General features: G+C 36.2%; 1 protein-coding gene across 12 annotated transcripts in view; it reads left to right on the plus strand.

The window, feature by feature from the left end:
- Positions 1-20783, plus strand: part of Dlg2 (discs large MAGUK scaffold protein 2) — a 1944997-nt gene that overhangs the window by 571624 nt on the left and 1352590 nt on the right. The gene's annotated exons all lie outside the window — the stretch shown is intronic.

Consider the following 20783-nt stretch of genomic DNA (forward strand, 5'->3'; position numbering starts at 1 on the left):
ACGGAGGGAGGGGGTGAGGAATTGATGAGAATTATTTAGGTAGGCCAGCAGCAAGAAATGAGCGAGGTAAAAAGCTACAGGGCACGGTGTAAATTAGGATTCAGTTTTTCAAAGTGCTGGAGGCTGCCTGTGCTCCTGCAGCTCGATTGTTTGAAAGAGCCAAGGGGTTTCAGTGGCGTGGCTGGAATGACATTAGCATGTGGCCTGTGGGATACCTGACCATCCCGTGCGTGCATGTAAACAAATGATCATCGTTGGGAATGCTCCGGGTGGGCTGTTTGCTTGGGTTGCGTGGGTGCTGTGCCCCGATGTTTGTCACCCTGCTGACATTCACTGGCTGGAGATAATGAGCCTCTGAAGTTGAGCCCAAGTTTGGGAGATTTACCCCTTGTCATCAATGAGGGCGTTATTGTGGCAAAGGATTGCTGACACTGTTCATTCAGCACGGAGGGAGGGACATAGACCAGCTGTGGAATTCCAGTTGCATAATTTAAGTAAAGTACGGCCGGTCTGGGTTCACTTTCTGAGCTAGTATTGTTTATTGAAGGGATTTCAAAAAGAAAGTGGTTATCTTTAATGAAATAAAAAAAAAAAAGAGGCATTTGAGATTTACTACCTAAAATAGGACTAATGTGAAAAAAAATGTAGTGTTTCCCCTTTTTATTTTACTGGAGGAATGTTTTAATGTGTCTAGGTACTAAAGTTTCATTTTCTGTGTTTACAAGTTTTATTAAAGAGCTCCCTGCTGCTCACCTGTAAGCGTTGTTGTTTCCCATATGAATTTCTAACAGGTAGTGTTGACGATCTGATGGCAGATTTCTTAGCCAGGATAGCCTGGAAGCATTCTGCAGCTCTTACTGCAGAGCTCTGGAGAATTCACTTTCAACTACTTTGAAAATCATCTTTAGCATGAATCTTCTTCCATGCCTACTATGGAAATAATAAAGAGCATGAAACATTTGAAAACAGGAACAGATTGCTAGACTATCAACTTGAATTTCTCTATTACAATCCCCCATCTCAAATATGGGCATGACATGGAATTGGAAACTTAGTGAATTATTAATATTTTCCTTCTTGCTCTTTTTTTTGGAGAAGAAATATGCTTTCTTCAGTAGAAGAACCTTAAGTTATTTATACTAAGAAACAATTGTTCTGCTATTTTATTGCTTTATTTCAGAAGTACAGGGAAACCTGGTCTAGAGTTCTTCTGATATAGGCTTTGGGAAACCCCATTCTACTTATAACTTCTAACAATATTTATAGGTTTATATTTAAATTGCCTCAGTTGAACTCAAGACAAAGCATAAAAAGACTTTTGTGACACAAAGAACAAAAAGAGTTTTATAAGACAAAGTATAAAAATACTTTTATTAATAATTTTATCTAAATATAGATTTTTTTTATAAGAATACATCCTTGGTTCTTTGGGTAAGTGAATTGAGCTACTAGTCACTCTCTGACATATTGATTAATGCCAACTGAGACGTTTGCATTCCACTTGTAGCATATGCCCACTTGCTTCAATTTGGGTAGACTAATTTAGATTTAAATATGCATATTCATTTTGATAATTAGCTCTTTAACTTTATTGCATAGTGCATAATTTTATTTTGTGGGCATTATTTCCTTTTGAGATAGCAGTTTCTAAAAGAGTTTTCAATATTTTTATGGTCTAATGTTTTACCAGATTGGTTACCATAATATCTCACCTAATATTTTTAATTTCCCTTGTATTTTAATATTTGTAAGCATTAGAGTTTATTTGTTTGACTGTTTCAAAGTCTCTGTTGTGTGGTGTAGTTTCTCATGTTTGTCTTGGTTCCAGGCAACTATTGGGACATTGACCAATGATTAAAAGAGGTTAATATTCAAAAGATAAAATTATTTCTTATGAATTTAATGTTTTTAATAGAATAGGCAGACTTTTATTGTAGAATAATTATTTTGAAAATTGAATCTTCATAAATTATAATAACCAAAATGAATGAAATGGTGTATATTAAATGTTTTTATACATCACATTAAAATAAATCTTGACCACTGATATACAGCCCTGCCCCCTCCTCCAACACACACACATAGATTCAAACTGCGATTCAGAGAAGTCACCCTTTATTCAATCACCCATTGTGATCTTTGACATGTCAAGTGTGGTTTGTGCATTGTGCTGAAGTCTTAGATATTAAGATTAGAAGAAAATATTTCTTGCTTTCAGGATATGTCCAGTCTAGGAAAAGATATTCAGTGTTCTAAAATATTATAAGACCTATAAAGGAATTCAATAATGAAGTTATTGTAAAGGAAAAAGACACACACAAGCAAGGCACAGGCCATCTTATATGGAATAGCCAAAAAAGATTTCACTAGGAGGTCAACTGAGTTGAATCATGAAAGCTGAAAAAATTTTGCCAAGCAGCCTCAAGCAAGTCGAGTGGGTAGGAGTGACAGAAGTATGGAACTAACAAAGAACACTTTGAAGAGTTGTAAGTGATTGGGAATGGATGGACTAATAGAATCTGGACAACTATCATACTATAATTCTGCAAGTCTGTGTTACTTTGCCATCTATTTTCTTAAAGGAAGGTTTTCCACTGAGGGAAGAGTAAAGCAAACTTCCAATCAAGTGTATTATGTTTTGTTTTGTGTTGTCCTGATGACTTTAAATTGTTTACCTGATAAAGATTCATGTCTTAATGGCTAGTCTTAACTTTTTACATAAAATGATTAGAACAATTTGATTCAATTGTGTTCACATAAAAGGAAGAAATGAGATTGTTATGTAGAGATGAGATTCCAGTTTGATCTGAAATTGTACCTCTTTGATGAGAAAACATGGAAGATTTGTTGCCTCAACTATCCATATCATTTTGGCTTTTGAAATGGTTATATTTTTGAAAGTAATGACACTGATAATTTTTAAAATAATTTTATATCCTCTATCTCAGTATTTTCCTCCTTTTATCACTACTGCAGATCCATGTCAATATTCACAGCTTCAAGCCCACAAGCCCTACATGAATGGACTGTATTAGACCAACAACACAGCTAAACTAAATTAGAGAAAGGAAATTACCTGTTTTCTTTGTCATATATACCAAAAGCAAAGAAGATGGGGTTTGGCTTCTGCCCTTACCAGGACATCCTGATTCCCAGATTCCAGAAATCTGCTCCTTAATTTTCAAATTCATTGAGAGAAATGCAAGAACTTTTAAGAAAAATAGTGTGACCAATTAATTCTAAAGCATAGATTTTGGAGATTTCAGGAAACAAAACAAAACAAACTCCATATGAGTCTGTCTTTCTTATTTATTGAATAGTTTATTATATTATAATAGCATATATTCATTAACCTGTGTGAATTTTAGTTTTTCATTTGTAAAACAGGGATAATATTATAAGAATTGGGCTGGAGAGATGGCTTAGTGGTTAAGTCACTTGCCTGCAAAGCCAAAGGGCTCAGGTTTGATTCCCCAGGACCATGTAAGAGAGATGTGCAAGATGCTGTGAACATTTGGAGTTCATGTGCTATGGCTGGAGGCCCTGGTGTGGTCATTTTTTTTCTCTGTCTATAAAATAAATAAAATAATTTTTTAAACTATGTAAGAATGATATGAGTTTAAGACATATAAATGCTATAAAACATAGTTCTTATACTGAGCATTCAATCAGTTAACTCATAATAAATTAGAGATGACCAAATAACATTAAGGCTTGAGTTGCTTTCATTAAAAAAAAATTCTAGGAATTAAGCCTAATTTTAAAAAAATCCCCTTAGGTAATGAAAGATATAATTAAATGCAATATCCCTTTTTCACTACTGTTGCCATCACATCCCACCAGTGGCCCGCAAGCGTGACAACATAGGTTGCACCGTGGAAGCCGGGAGTTGAGGTTGTCTGGTCAGTGCTGCTCACTTGTCTTTCATGAGCACAGAGGACAGTGTCAAGAAAAAATGTAGGTGCTCCATAAATGTGGGAAGTGAGTGTATTGACTGAGTCCAAAGGTTTTATTCACTCTGCTCTTAAATTAATTTTACATTTTAATGCTATATTTTTGGGACAAAGAGAAAGAGATAGAGAGGAAGAGAGAGAGAGAGAGAGAGAGAGAGAGAGAGAGAGAGAGAGAGAGAGAGAGAGAATGAAAACTTTGAACTGATAGTGTTGAGTTTCGGAACATGTTGTAAAATTTGGCTATAAAATTGTTGAGGGGAATCAATAATTTACACTAAGATAGTTTATCAAATGTCTAAACACGGTAGCATTCATCCATCCCTCATTCTCATTTCTACCAAGTTGATTCGATGAAATTGCTCCTTTTCAAGTACTCCACTCTTTCTGTCTCTGAGCATTCACTAGTATAGTTTCTTGTGATGTGATCTATTCTCTAGGAACTATGCTTGTTTAAAGGTCATCTCTCCTTTAAGAAAGAGTAATGGATATCTATCTTCCATGCTGTAGATATGAAGCCATATCAACTTCTCTGCTCTCTCCTTTGATTACTGGCAGAGTTTCTCTATCATTCATGGAAGTTGTATATTGCCTTATATTACTATCTACAAAATTATCTTAATTTTCCTTATGTTTAGCTATGTCCTCACCTAGCCCCAATAATTGTTTTGAAGAGAAAAATGATATATTATTTTCTTCCACTTAAATGTTATTCAGAAATTTAAAAAAAGTGATTGATCTTTTGATCCAAAGGAAAACTTTCAGAAACCTTGCCTCCTTATGTTTCTGGTGTCTACTCTTTGTGACATTCTGTGAGCTACTGCACACACTGATGCTTGGAATAAATACATTTCTGTTGTAGGCAGGGTTTATAGGAGCATGAGTCACAGTGTGTGAACAGTTTGTGTAACATCCATGCCTTATAGGTGTTGTAAGCCTATGACTCATAACAAATAGGAGGTGGCTCCTATAAGGGTTCCAGCTGAACTGTATCACAATCAGAGTTAGTATTAAACCCTCACTCTGGTGTAACCTTCAGATGGTGTGTTGACAATGAATTCCTGTAATGAAAAATTTTAAAATATGTTAATAAAGAATCAACAGCATTGTGCATCGTAATTATAGTAGTTACCATTTGTCAAGCTCACCATATGTCATGGACAAAAGGCAAGCTTTGCACATATTCTCTCAAGATGCTTCTCAGTGACCTCACATGGTATCATTATTATTTCCAGATAACCTGAATTTCATCTGGTATTACTGTTATTTAACTGCAATTTATGTAACAAATTAACTAGTGTTACAAGTTTGAAGTGTTACTGGAGATGGCTTGAATCCAGATCTCTTCCACCTTAAACCTTTTGATCAACCTTCCTATAACGTGTAATCGATATGTGAATTAATGATTTCTATGTTTCAGATACCTCAAATGTTTTTTGAAGAAAGTAAAAAAAAATGAAATTATGCTATGTTTTAGTTGCTATTTTTTTCTGATTTCTTTAAACTATGGCTAGAGTAAAGTTTGAGGCATTTTTTTATATTATTTCATTTCATTCATCCATTTGCCAAATGTTTGGTAAGCATCTATCATAGTTCAGGCATTGGATGAGCTATTAGAAATAATGAGTAAATTAAATGTACAATGATCTTGTTTCCCATATAATTTATAAACTCTCTCTCTCTCTCTCTCTCTCTCTCTCTCTCTCTCTCTCTCTCTCTCTATATATATATATATATATATATATATATATATATATATATATATATATATGCTAGTGAAATAGTTGGACAATAAACAGAATAAATAAGTTAAACATATATTATATAATAATTAAGGCTAATGAAAAATGGATGGAAATTGGAAAGATGTGATATGGAAGATGTTGGGTTATAGTTTCAAAATAAGTAGCTTGTGAAGTTCTAACAAGTTGTCTCTGTGAGATTTAAAAATATGAGGGAATAGTTATGTAGGAAAAGGTTAAAAATATAAGGACAAGTGCCTTGTGTTGGGAGATGCTAGAGTGGCTGGCAGCAGAAAGGTGAAGAGAATTCTAAAGTGGGCAAAAGAAGCTTCACTTAGTCAAGTGGGAAACTGGAAGGTCTGAATGGAAGCATCACATCATCTGACCAGTGTGACAGGATCATTCAGGGTACTATGTGGAAAACAAACTTTCAGACAGGGAGGACAGATACAAAGCAACCACTTAATTGTTCCCACAGCCATCCATGGGAGAGATAATGGTTTGCATCAGTGGGATTTGGGGAAAAATGTCCAATTCTGTATGTAATTATGGTTTGAGATAATTACTTCTTTAATTTTCCTGACCTGATGCTGAATTCTCAGATGTGGAGTGCCAGTTCTCAGCAATTCTAAGTATTATTTAGAAAAAAACAATATTGGTTGCCACTGAAGTTTATTCATTTACTTGGGGAGAAATGGGAGTGAGAGAGAGAATGAATGAATATGGGTACACCAGAGCTTCTTGCCACTGCAAATGAACTTCAATTGTGCATGCCAATTTGTGCATCTGGCTTTACATGGGTACTGGGGAATTGAAATTGAACCTGGGCAGACAGGCTTTGTAAGCAAGTGCCATTAAACATTGAACCATCTCTCCAAGCAACCACTGAAGTTTTTATCTTCTTAATCCTGTAAGCTTTTTGAAAGGTAGAGTAACCAAGACATGAGTCTTCCATGTTGATTCAAGGCTAATATTCCACTTGTCCCCAGATCTTCTGGTCCTTAATAGGCATCTTCCTATTCCTTCTTGAACCTTGTGTCAGTGATTTCAGGGAAGGAAGAAGGTCTGCTGTGTATCTGTTTCTCTAGCGTCTTCATCTGGCAAGTAATAAATCAATGTTTGCTAAATGAAGAAACATTAGTCACCTGATCTGCTGGGCCTATTTTACAGAGTACTTTTTGGATTGGTATGGTACAAATAGGAGTAGATTTACAAGAATAATGGAGTCTTCCTTTAATCAATTTCCCCTCTAGAAAATTTGTGCCTCTTTTTTGGCAATATGTCTACAACATACAAAATCTGGAAATAATGCGTATGCACACTTATGATAAAATAAGTTTGGTGCTTGGTATAGTTGCACATGCCTATAATCTCAATATTCATTAAGCAAGAGACTGGAGGATTGTGAGTATAAGGTCAACCTGGTCTACACAGAAAGATGTATCAAAAATATACTGGGAAATTATTGCTTATATGTAAGGAGAAGAGTCAATGAACTTTTTGAGAAAAATTTGTTAATATTTGCCTAAGTGATGTATACATCTATAATTACTCCCTTACCCCACATTTTGTATTACCACACATTTGGAGAAATAAGTTTTAATTTGCAACCATTTTGGTTTTGTTTAGAACAGGGGTTTCATGCTATAGTCCAGGCTATCTTGGAACGTGGTTGAATCTTGGTATGTATCTGGCCTCAAACTCATAGTAGTGCTCTTGGTTCGGCCTCTCAAGTGTTGATTTATAGGAATTAATACCCATGCTGAGATCAAAATTTTAACTTAATGTAAATCTTAAAAGGTTATACCTTTGCCAAAAGTTTTGCATTCTAATATTACCTATCTTTAAATTTTGTGTTTCTTTTCTTATAATGTTGGTCAAGATGAAGTATAAGGATTCTAATTAGAAAAATAGTTGTATAAATCCAATTCATATTGACCCTTTCTTTGTAGACAAATTCATTCATTTATTCTTAATGAGTTTGAGGAGAGAAGAATGGGTCATAACACACAATTTGAAAGACAGTGGAACATGTTCCCTGTCGGAAGATGTATGCAACCTCAGTTAGGAGCATACAGATGAAAATATGATGAATTACACCATTCATCCCACACCAAGCAGGATATGTGTGAATGTCCAGAGTAAACACGGGTAAGCTGACCAGGAGTACTCATCCATTAACCAATTTAGGCTGCTTGACATATTTATTCAGGAATTCATGGTTCAATGCTTGCTTCTTAGACCTTGCCCCTTGAAGTTTAGCCTATATGTCTGTGTGATCAGCATCATTAATAGTATTTGCTAACATTTGTTACTTTATCAACCATACATTAGGCTCTGTGGCACCACTCATTTCATCTTCATAGTAGACATAAGAAAAGATTTTGTTATTAAACTCATTTAAACCTATGATGAGACTATTCCACAGAGTTCTAGTACATCATCCAAGGTCTATAAGTAAGAAACTGGTGGTTCTGGGACAAATGCCCTCAAATGTTACCAATAGGTCAAACAGTGGCTGGAAGGCCTCCTCCCTTGTCCTTAATCAGTGCTCTGGTTATGACTCTGGTGTTTGCTCAGGTCTGTGACACCCTTCTCCAAAGAGAAGTTCATGCTATCCCTTTAGGGGTGACAATCAGGTTCTTCTCTGGCTTGCTACACTAGGTAGCTAAACCAATCTCAGTTCCCCCTGATACTGGTGTGTTATTTTTTTTTCCCCATTAGCTAAAACCTGGAAAAAGTCTCATAAACCTATCCTGCTCTGGAGCTGGGAGAATGAGGCTTGTACTGAAAATACTTTATAACCAATTGAAGTATAAGCACCTTTTGAAACAAGCCTACTTGCTAATGTCTACACTTGTTATTACTGTAGTGAATAAGGTGAGGCAACTTGCCAGGATAAATAGGATTTGCACTGTGGTTTGGAACATGTACCTCTTAAGAAACGAAATGAGAAAGATGAACGGTAAAACAAAAGACATTTGATCTTGGGAACATCTAGACTTAAAAATTTCTCAAGGATAAAATAGATCTTTTCTTTTTATTTAGACTTTATGCCTTAAAACTATGGCAGCATGAAATAAACAGAGGAAATGTCTTTCTTTAAAATAAAAACAAAGTTATCTGGGTAGTTTGTAGAGTATACCTAGATTTATATACTTCAAACTTTTGTATGTAAATTTACTTTTTAAAAAATTTTTAATAGTATACCTAGATTGAAGATACCTATGTTGAAAGAAAGAACCTGAAAGGGTGGAAGAGATTTCTGAAGCATAGCTCTGAATCTTGCAGCATCTAAAACAGAACACTTTTGCATTTGTGTTGGATGTTTAGTTCACTAATCTATAAATGGCACTCCTTCAGACTCATTAGGTAAAGTAAACTAAGGAATCACTTTTAAATGGGTCAATATACTTAATATTTCTCAACTATTTTTAGACTGTTAAAGGCCATATGCTCATTAGAGGAATTATATAAGTATAGAAAATGAAAATGTATACCTCCTTATAACCTTGATACAACAAGGTTCTTTTTATTTTCGCCTTACATGTGGATGGGTATATAAATGTGTGTTAGATAAAAATAAATTTGTAACTGATGTCTTTGTTCATAGCATATTGAGAACATTCTCATCCTGATAATAAGTATTCATAAGCATTGTCTGAAGAGGCTGTATAAGAAGGAAGCTTTTCCTTTTTTCTCTTTGAAAAGTAAATAAACACAGGTAGGCAGGGACTGAAAGTGTTTTTCTCAGACCATTACTTTCAACAGAGGATAGAGAGCTTTCAAGTGTAACCTTGGAATAGCTTTGAAATGAGATGCAGTTTGGAAAGTATATATGAGGAGTCTGAGTTTTAGAAAGATCATTGCCATTGTGCTTTAAACAGAGAAGAAATGTATACTTGATGCAGTTATGTCTCTCTAGCTAGTTCCCAGTCACTGTCTTTATACCCATTACAGGCAAATATTATAATATTAGCTGGGATTTTAAAGATTATTTTAAACTGAAACCAACCAGCCAACCTCCTTTTTATCACTATTCTTCTAGGCAATTTGATTGGAAATATTGGGGTCCTTTGTACTCCTCAGTACCCATGCACATAAGCTATGGTCTGTCTACCTCTATCTTGATTCCAAATGATATCTTCTACCTTGTCTCTTTCTACCTGTCCTTTACTCAGTGAAGATGCTTATTATCTTTCCCTGTGTTTCTACAGAAACTTTCTAACTGGCATTCCTAATGTCCTTCTGTTTTCTCTTCAAATCTGTCATTCCCTATAATGACACCACACTTATTTTCCTTCAAGATGACATAACAGTTGGTTATCTACTTTCCTACTCTGGAATGTTCTATGCTTTCAAATGCCTAGAATTCTCCATTCATGAAGAACTCTTTATTGATGACCCCAAACCACCATTCCTTCTTGGCATCCCCCTAACCTTTCTGTACCAAATTCACTCCTGTCATGCTTTTTCTCTCCTTCTAATGGCTTAGAGGAGATCTGAGAAGAACGGGATGTTTGGCAGAAGACCTGGATTTGAAGCCCTATTTTCTCTGCTAACACAGTAGTCTATGTTTTTTTTTTTTTTAACGTAGTAAATTAGTTTTTCAGATGCGTATATCCTAAGGTAATATGACTGATATGGGGATAAACATCTACCTCATATCCTGAGTGAAGCTGAAAAGTTAAAATGCTTTTAAGATAGGCAAAGAGTGGCCATCTGAAGTAGCAAGAGTTAATTTTAATCTCAGTGGATATTGTAGACATACTTGCTTGCATAGTTAAGATTCTCTTATGGCATTCCTCCAATCCCATGGGCTTGGGATAAGACTCAATCCCTTTGTAGAGTTTTTGAGATGGTCACTATAAGATGAAGAATAGTCTTAGAGTTGAGGAGATGAGGGGAATTATATGGAATATTGGCAGTTATATATCTCCTAACCAAGATTTCCACTGATACAAAACCTCAAGGCAGTGAGAGTGAAACCATCATAGTGGGTTAGGAATTCAACTATAAAACTTGACATTTTCTTTTGTATACATAAGTCCTGTAACATAAAAATGAATTAATCAATTATAGAATGATTAAGACATCAAACATATTATTGATATTTTATATTATATAACTAATTGTATGTATTTGGTAATGCACATATTTGCATTTTAAGAGAATTTTACAAATTATGACATTTATCAGATTAATTTTAGAATATCAAGTAATTGATTTAGCCCTATAGTACAAAGACAAAAATGTGGATAAAACTCACCATTTATAAATTTTGTTATAAAATGTGAGAAGACTTAAACTCTACATTTTTTAAGCTTTATTTATTAGGTATAAAAGAATCAACTTGGATGGTTTGTTATTCAGTTGAAATACTTAACCTAGAAGGTTTAATATATTCAGTATGTAAAACAGGTTAAGTGTTTAAGGGGAATTTAATGAAGTCATAAAAGCTCCTTTTATGGTAACTGCAAAAACTCTTGCTGGATTTATTGGTAAGATAGTGCAATTCTAAACTTAATTGGGAAAGTTCAGTTTAAGCTTTTGAATATTTAAATTTAAAAATAACATGTGAATTTCACATACCAAGAAGGCTCTATAATGCCTTTTTTGTTCATGAAAGATACCTTTATAAAAAGCCCAAAATATTTACATTGTTCTCATTGAGGTATTACAGAGTATAACCAGGACAATATACATTTTTGTAAACTTTGGAACAGTAAAATAATGTTAGTTATTTTCCTTATATTGCTTTCATTCACTCAACTGTTTTAGTACTAAAAAATGGTCACTGATCCTATACAATGATTGTGGTTCACAGAGACCCTGACATTCAATTTCTTCTCTCAGATGGAATCCCCCAGTTTTCTATACCTGTAGCATTTTATATTTCTTGTGCTGGAAGTGGAGATATTTGTGGATGTTTGTATCTTTAATAGAAGAGGTTGTCATCTTGTTTTCAGGGTAGTTTTTTAAAAATGTAAATGCTGAGTCTCCATTATGTACTAAGCATTGTTTTCTATACTAGAGAATTATTAATGAGAAATTATGTTCATGTCTATATACAGTGAGTAATGTATCATTGAATTTAATTTGAAATAAAGGTAGCATTTGTCTTAGAAAAAATCTTGTAATAAAATGCCTAGAAAGTACTTGACTAGTTCATGAAAGCATCCAGTTATTACAAATTATAGGAAAATTCAAAGCACATTGAAGAAAAATTGACGGTTCACTAGCACAGTGAAAAACACTCACTTTTTCCCTTAGGAACATTGTTATGGTTCAGCTAAACAAGTCAGAAAAATGTTTTGCAAAGTGACTTGGAACAGTGGATGTTTGGCGAGGATGGGAGTGAGTTCCATAGAGCTTTTGATCTGTAGTGAGCATTGCTTAAGCAGGACTGTCTGCCCATTCTCACTGTGGAGATCTGCCACCCCTCCTCCACCCCTTCTCTTCCTGCTTGACCTCCACAGTCAACAAGGCTGTTTTCCTTTCCCTTTAGTCCAGTAGTCAATAGCATTGATTTCTGCAGCACTAGGTGATACTCTCCTCTTCCCTCGTTATCCCACCCTTCAGGGCTATATACAGCCAAGTTTCCTGATGTGCCACAGTTTGTAGAGCCTAGAAAAGAGAAATGACCAGAGGCAGAATGTAGGGTTTGTTTAGGTAGGAAGGGTGGCCAGTGACATAAAAATTCCCCAGGAACATTATAGAGAGAATATATTTAATATGGTCTCAAGGGATAATATATCCTCCAAGAGGAGAAAAAATCGTATAAAACATCTCATGTCTCTTTTGTTCACTGCAGTTCTGTTGAGTAGGCTGAAAGGAATAAAGGCCCTAGGCTCCATTTCCATGTATAATTTTTATTGAGCCTATTCAAGGAGACAGATACTACTCCTGGGGAAGAAGCCAATAATTTGAAATGAGTCAAGAGAGCAGCCATACATAATGGGGCTATAGATGACCAGGAAAAAAATGTAGAAGAAATAGGATTTACTCAATGTGGTGGTTTGATTCAGGTGTCACCCATAATCTTAGATGTTCTGAATGCTAGGGTCTTAGCTGATGGAGATTTTGGAATTAACACTTCCTGGAGGCAGTATATTGTTGGGGGTGGGTTTTTAGGTGTTATAGCCAGTTTTCCCAAGCCAGTGTTTGGCACACTCTCCTGTTGCTGTTGTCTACCTTATGTAGGCCAGGGGGTGATATCCACCCTCTGCTCATGCCATCATTCCCCCTGCCATTGTGGAGCTTTCCCTCAAACCTGTAAGCCAAAAATAAACCTCTTTTTCACAAAAGCTGCCGTTGGTTGGGTGATTTCTACCAGTAGTACGACCCTGACTGCAACAGTAAAGAATGTGGTGGTTTGATTCAGGTGTCTCCCATAAACTCAGGTGTTCTGAATACTAGGTTCCTAGCTGGTGGAGATTTGGGAATTAACACCTCCTAGAGGGAGTGTATTATTGGTGGTGGGCTTATGGGTGGTATAGCCAGTTTCCCCATGCCAGTGTTGAGCATAGTCTCCCGTTGCTATTGTCCAACTGATGTTGGCCAGGGGGTGATGTCCACCCTCTGCTTATGCCATCATTTTCCCTGCCACCATTGAGCTTCCCCTCGAGCCTCTAAGCCAAAATAAACCTGTTTTCCTCCAAGCTGCTATTGGTTGGGTGATTTCTACCAGCAATGTGGACCTGACTGCAACACTCAATGATTGCTTATTATGGGCCATACATTGCTGAATTTTTATTTATTTAAATTATTATAACAATCCTTCCAGGTGAATATTGCTGTTACCATTGAACAGACTCTAAAACCTAAACTTAAAAAAAGCAAATTCTCATGCCAAAAGTCACAGAGCAAGTCCATGGAAGAACATCTTCTAAGACACACCATCCTACCTTCTAGTGCCATTCACTTTTTTCCCAAAGATTCACACAGCAGCCATGATGTTTAGAAGGAATGAATATGGCCATTCTGTTTAAATACGGGGGGGGGGGGGGAAGTTATGTAATCAGTTTAGTTCAGTAAACTAGAAAATAAGTTTATGACAGAGAAGGAATTGAGAGAAAATTCAAGTACTACTGACAGGAAAATTAGCCCAGGCTTGTATAGAGGCACCTAGATGCTTGGTGATGTCAAGAGATGGAGGAGGAACAAGGCATGGTAGTACATGCCTTTAATCCGATCACCCAGGAGGCCAAGGTAGGAGTATCACTGTGAGCTTGATGCCAACCTGGGACTACATAGTGAATTCCAGGTCAACTGAGGCTACAGTGACCCTATCTCAGACCAAAAACAAAAAGTTGGAGGAGGAATTTTGGGCTTATGGACTTGCTTGCTCCAGAGATTTATGTTATCAAGTAGGATACAGTGACCCTATAGTGAGATAGAGCCTCCTAGCTCTAGGTTCAACTTTCTTTTCTATTTCATATTGTCTGTAAGAGCTCAAGTTATTTATTTAGCCTACATAAACTTAGTTTGCTGAATTGGTAAATGTGAGACACTGTGTTGATTGTATAGACAGATTTTGTTATAACACTTAGGTGGACTAACATTTTCAAGACCTTTGTAAGTGTTTTGTATATAAGGGACATTGAGTCAATGGTAGATTCTTTCCTTTCTCAAAGATGTCCAACCATCTCCCCAAAATAATGTGAAGCTACTTTTCATTCTTTTCTGCTACGTTGTATACCAGGGCATTGTTGCTAGTCCTTAAGGAATAAAAGCCTTAACAATATGTATGAATTTAATTATAACAATGGATTTCAATTATAAAGGCATGTAGTAGAGGAATGTGCTTGTCCCTAGAGATCTCCAGCAGTTACTAAAGATACATCCTCAAAGAGCTTTGCTTTCCATGAATGACTACTGAACACATGTGATGTCACTGGTCTGAACTGAAGTTCATTGTTAAGTATAAGATACATACTGGATTTTTAAAATAATTTTTCTTTTTTTTAACATTTTTATTTGTTTATTTGCAAGGAGAGAGAGAGAGAATGAGAATGGGAGTGTCAGGGTCTCTAGTTACTGCAAATGTACTCCAGATGCACAGGCCACTTTGTGCATCCAGATTTGCATATGTACTGGGGAATCAAACCCGGGTCATTAGGCTTTGCCGACAAGTGCATTAACCACTGAGTCATTTCTCCAGCCCTGTATTTTGTAAGTTTTCTTTGTGTGCGTGTGTTTTGCATACGAGAGTGCAGATATACATGTCCCGTGTGTGTGTGTGCGCGCGCGCGCACACACGTGCAGAGGCCAGAAAACATCAGATGTCCTCTATTTCTCTTCTGTCTTCTGTCTGTGAGGCAGTATCTGGAGCTCATAATTTTTCAGCTATACTAGTTGACCAATTAGCCTCAGTGATCCTCTGAACTTTATGCTTCCTTCCCCTAAGACTGGGTTACAAGTGTGCATGCTAGGCTTTTTATGTGGGTACATGGGATTAAAATAAAGTTCTTGAACATGCATAGCAAACCTTCTTGCCATATTGAAATTTGAATATGCAAGTGGAAATTTTACATATATATATATCCACTACCTGTTAAGTATATCTTGATTATTTATTGAACTGATTATATTTTGGAAATGTTGGGTTTAAATAAAGTAAAATAGGACATTGCAATTACTTTATTCATTATAGCTGCAAGAACACTTAAAAATAAACATGCGACTTATATTTGTGGTTCTTGTATTTCTCTTAACAATGCTATTCTTGAGGTCATAAAGTAACTCATTCTTACAATAGACAGGCCTTTGAACTTGATTTTCTAAAGTGACTTTATAATCACTGTGGTTACCTCTCTCTCTATGCTTAACATATGGGCTTTGAGGAGGATAAATAGAGTGTCTGAGACTCTTTCTAGCCTATAGCTCTGAGATTTATCACAATTATTAAATGTTAGTTTTAAGAGAGAACCTAGACCTTGCAAGTCTCAACTCCAAACTAAGATGTAGACAGGCCAACTGACTTGCCCAGGTATCTAATATCTAATACCATGTCCAGTGAATCCAAGATCCATTGCCTCCCAAATGTATGTTGATGCTTCTCAATTGATAATTGTACTCTTTATACTGTCTTTGACAAATGTCAGCCTTGTCATGTGGGTGTGTGTGAGAGGTTTTCCTAGAAATAAAGATCTCCCTTAATTTGGTCCTGATGGAGAAATTGTACTGCATTCTCAAACCAAATATTAGTGTACCCTCTTCAGCAGATTATACCTGAGCAAAATTAGTTCCTTCCTACTCCTCCCTTTCTACATTGCTATATTTTATCTGCAAGTGGACAGTTCTGCATTGACTGTCAGACATATAAACAACTCACATTAAGGTTCTTTCTTTGTGGGTTCAGTATGAGGAACATGGTAAACTCACAGCAAATATATAGATGTATCTCACAGTTATTTTAATACCCCCTCAAATTCCCCCTTTGTCTCTTTAATTCCTATTGTTTTACTCTTGTCATTTAGTCTCACATTGATTTAAATTTATTTATTTATTTATTTGGGGGAGAGAGAGTATGGGTTCATCAGGGCCTCTTGCCAATGCATATAAACTCTAGACACATGCACCATTTTGTGCATCTGGCTTTATGTGGACACTGGGGAATTGAACCTGGGCCTTCAGACTTTCCAAGCAAATGTTTTTAACTGCTTAGCTACCTCTTCAGCACAGGTTTCACATTTAATAAAATAGAATTCTCCCTCTCTATACCTAGCATGTCTCTATCTGTCTCCATCTCTCTATACATAAGTAAGTAGGTAATTAGGTGAATAACATACACTTAGAAAATGCTATAAGGTGATGGGTCTATCATTCCTTAACACTTATCTAAATCTCACACTTAGTCATATGGTGAATTGCCTTACAAAGAGACCCTCTCTATATAAATGAAGCTGGACTTGTCAGTCAGGGGCGTATTGAGTAGGCCTTAAGAAGACATGATTCATACAATCTCATTTCCATGGTGATTGCCTTAAATGCCACATCTTCAGTCAGCTGTTAGTCTCCCATGAAAATAAATTGAGCTTTGCATTCCCTTTGGGTTTTAAAAATGCACTTTTGAAGTCTGTGCTAGGAAGTGCAAATGTGTAGCTATGCTAGCCCTGTATTCCTTTGGTCTTGTTGCTTTTTCAAAGTGGGATAGAGAAATAGCTCCATTTCCCCAGAGAATTGATTATAAATCTGTTGTGAACCAATGCCTTCATTTTAGCTCTAAAAATCTACAACAGTATAAAGACAAAGAGAATGGATTTTTTTTCTCTCTGCCTCCTTGGGTTTAGACTCATTGGGTCTACACTGATGGGTCAGGTGGGAGGCGATTTGAAAAGATAGGAATCCTGGCTCTTACCCCTTGTTCTGACTTGTCCCATTTTGCTTTACTGCTCACAATTTATTTTCTAGGCTTAAGAAAGAGATCTGTATTGTCACTTGACTATAATATTCACAGAGTATTTTTAAAGTCATGTAATGTTGGGCTGGAGAGATGGCTTAGCGGTTAAGCACGTGCCTGTGAAGCCTAAGGACCCTGGTTTGAGGCTCAATTCCCCAGGACCCATGTTAGCCAGATGTACAAGGGGGGACATGCGTCTGGAGTTCATTTGCAGTGGTTGGAAGCCCTGGCATGCCCATTCTCTCTCTCCCCCTCTGCCTCTTTCTCTCTCTGTCACTCTAAAATAAATAAATAAAAATTAACAAACAAAAAAATTTAAAAGTCATGTAATGTTAATTTATTACAGGCATTTATTAGACATCAGCTCTGTGGCAGGAAGAAAGAGAGAGAGGGATATTTTTATTTAAATTCCTTTGGGGGTTCAGGTAATTAAAATTAAAAGAATATGTCATTACTGGCAAATATTATATCTGCCACTGACAAAAAGGTATATAGGGAATGAACATCTCATGCTCTTTATGTAAGAGTTTACTACAGCTTCAGCATATGACAAACTGTGTCTCACTGTTGTGCAGCACTGTGCTTAAGAGAGAAGAGCCCCTAGGAGTTCTTGACATTTCTACCAAGGCTTGCCACACTGTAGGTCTAGGTGGGAAAAGCCTTATTCAGTTCTGACCTCTGTGACTTCCTCTGACTATGTTCATAACTTTAGAACCTCCAGAAAAGGTCTGATTCTTCTGTGATACTGTTTTGTATGACAGGAATGGCATTTATTATTTCCAACCCTTGTCCAGCTGTCTTGATTCCCCCAACCTCCAACTTATACCACCACTTCATTAATACAAGATCCTTTTTATTTCTTGCTAGAGCTACTATAATATGTTCCGGAACCTTTCTGCGTCTATCTTTGAACACTCCAGCTGGTTTTAGATACTGCAACCAGTGATATAAATTCTATCATGTTGTATGCCTGCTTAAAGCATTGAAAAGTCTTTGCTTTTAAACATACTTTGCCATCTTGTGTGATCTAGCTGGTTCCCAGGTGTTGCAGTCAGGTCCACATTGCTGGTAGAAATCACCCAACCAAGAGCAACTTTTGGGAAAATAGTGGTTTATTTTGGTTTACAGGCTTGAGGGGGAAGCTCCATGATGGCAGGGAAATGATGGCATGATCAGATGGTGAACATCACTCCGTAGTCAACATAAGGTGGATCATAGCAACAGGAGAGTGTGCCAAACACTGGCATGGGGAAACTGACTCCCATAACACCCATAAGCCTACCTCCAGCAATAACACTGCCTCCAGGAGGTATTAATTCCCAAATCTTTGTCAGCTGGGAAATTAACATTTGGAACACCTAAGTTTATGGGGGACACCTAAATCAAACCACCACACCAGAATATTCTGTCTACTGCTCCCTCTTTATTTCTTATGGGGACCACATTGTCCTCTCCTTCCTTGAGTTCCTCAGAATCCCATATGTTTTTCTAATACTGTCTTTGCTGTGTTCATTCTTGATTGTCCTCAACAGAACTTACCTAGGCAAGCCCTATTCATCCATTAGGTGTTATCTCAAAACTTTGTCTTTCATGGGAACATTCTTTGTCTCCTGTTGTAGGGCTGGCTCTCTGTATAAGCTCTCACATTATTGGAACCCATTATTTCAGTACTTACATGCTTTGCTAAATATATGTATTATTTTGATTGCTATTATATTTACATAGGAGACTGAAAATTTCATGATGGTAGGGGTCACTATTTTGCCTGCATCATACTATTAGGGGTTATGAGCATGATAAATAATAGAAGGAATAAAATATTTCTTTAAATTCAGGTTTTCCTAAATTATTCTCTCTTCTGTCCCCAAAATGAATTTTTATATATGGGTTTTTTTTGAGGTAGGGTTTCACTCTAGCTTAGGCTGATCTGAAATTCACTATGTAGTCTCAGGGTGGCCTCAAACTCATGGTGGTCCTCCTATCTCTGCCTCCTGAGTACTGAGATTAAAGGCATGCACCACCACACCAGGCTAAAAATATATTTTTAAAAATTTTTTATTTATTTATTTGAGAGCGACAGATACAGAGAGAAAAACAGATAGAGGGAGAGAGAGAGAATGGGCGCGCCAGGGCTTCCAGCCTCTGCAAACGAACTCCAGACGTGTGCGCCCCCTTGTGCATCTGGCTAATGTGGGACCTGGGGAACCGAGTCTTGAACTGGGGTCCTTAGGCTTCACAGGCAAGTGCTTAACTGCTAAGCCATCTCTCCAGCCCACTAAAAATATTTTTTAAGAAAGGATCTGGCTTGAAATTCACTATATAACTGAGGATTATTTTTAAGCCCTGATTTTCCTTCCTCTACCTACATACTGTTGGGATTATAGGTGTGTCATCACACTCACCTTCATATAATTATATATGACAAAATATCCTTTATCACTCCTCTGAACTAAAGGACACATATTTCCACTCCTTAGCTTTGTGATGTGCATGTGTATGTATTCATGTGTGTGTGTGTGTGTGTTTCCTGTGCTGTGAGTAAAAGACAAAACATAACTTACCAAGGCTAGCATTTTATCCTGAAATATGCATGTCTCAGAAATTCTACTTGCCATATTTCTATCCTTTGGTGAATCCTAGTGCTAATTTCTCAAGGAAATTAAAAACATCTGTTACACAGTTATGGACAAGGGGAAATAGTGTTAAGCTCTCTGTGTATGTTATCTAGTTCTGCCAGAAAGAGAATTCATTTCTCCTCAAAGGTGTGTGATAGTACCGATTTTAAAGAATTATCATTGAAATTTAACATTTGACATGATTTTGGTAATATTTATCAATGATGTTAATTGATAAAGTAGATTTATCAATCATGGTAAATTAAATTGATAATTGGATTTACCCATTATGATGATAACAATGTTGGTATATTTCTTGTATTTCTAATCACTGTTGAACAGCATATAGGCTCTGTGTTTTTTGTCATTGGTGAATTGCAATTCATGTGCTATGGAAATAAACAGTGCTAATCTTAATTCTTTGTGACATTGTTTCATATCTTAAGAACATTAATGAGTTTTACCTATCATCTGTTAGAAATAATTTTTTCTTCCCTGGCGAGATGGCTCATGCCTTCAATCCCAGCAATTGGGAAGCAAAGGTAGGAGAATCATCATGAGTTTGAGGCTACTCTGACACTACATAGTGAATTCCAGGTTAGCTTGAAGTAGAAAATAAAAAGGGAAATATTTTTCTCCAGAGGAATAACCCTTTAATATTTATTACTTATATAATCTATGTATCTAATGATCAAAATTCAATTTTTAATATATTATGGCTCATTTTACTTTTAACACATTCTAAAGTTAACTATAACTAAAACTCTTTGAAGTAGACAAGGAACTATTAAATAATTGTGCTTTTAAGGTAAGTACTTAAGAAAGAGGATATTTAATACCAGCTTTGATTTTACCTATATGATCAGAGGTCCTTCTGTAAATGTCTGTTCAATAAAAATGCTGCTGTGTGTTTCAAAGATATGTTGCTGTTATTCAACTAAGTTTACATCAGCATCAGGTATAGAGAGCTTAAAAGGATTCACATCTTTTACTAGCTCAGATTCTATTGGGGTTTCTGATATGTATGTACATGCCTTTTTGATGAGGTATGGTCCCATTAGAATAGAGGATT

Source organism: Jaculus jaculus, chromosome 3 (assembly GCF_020740685.1).
Source record: "Jaculus jaculus isolate mJacJac1 chromosome 3, mJacJac1.mat.Y.cur, whole genome shotgun sequence".
Taxonomy (NCBI): Eukaryota; Metazoa; Chordata; class Mammalia; order Rodentia; family Dipodidae; genus Jaculus; species Jaculus jaculus.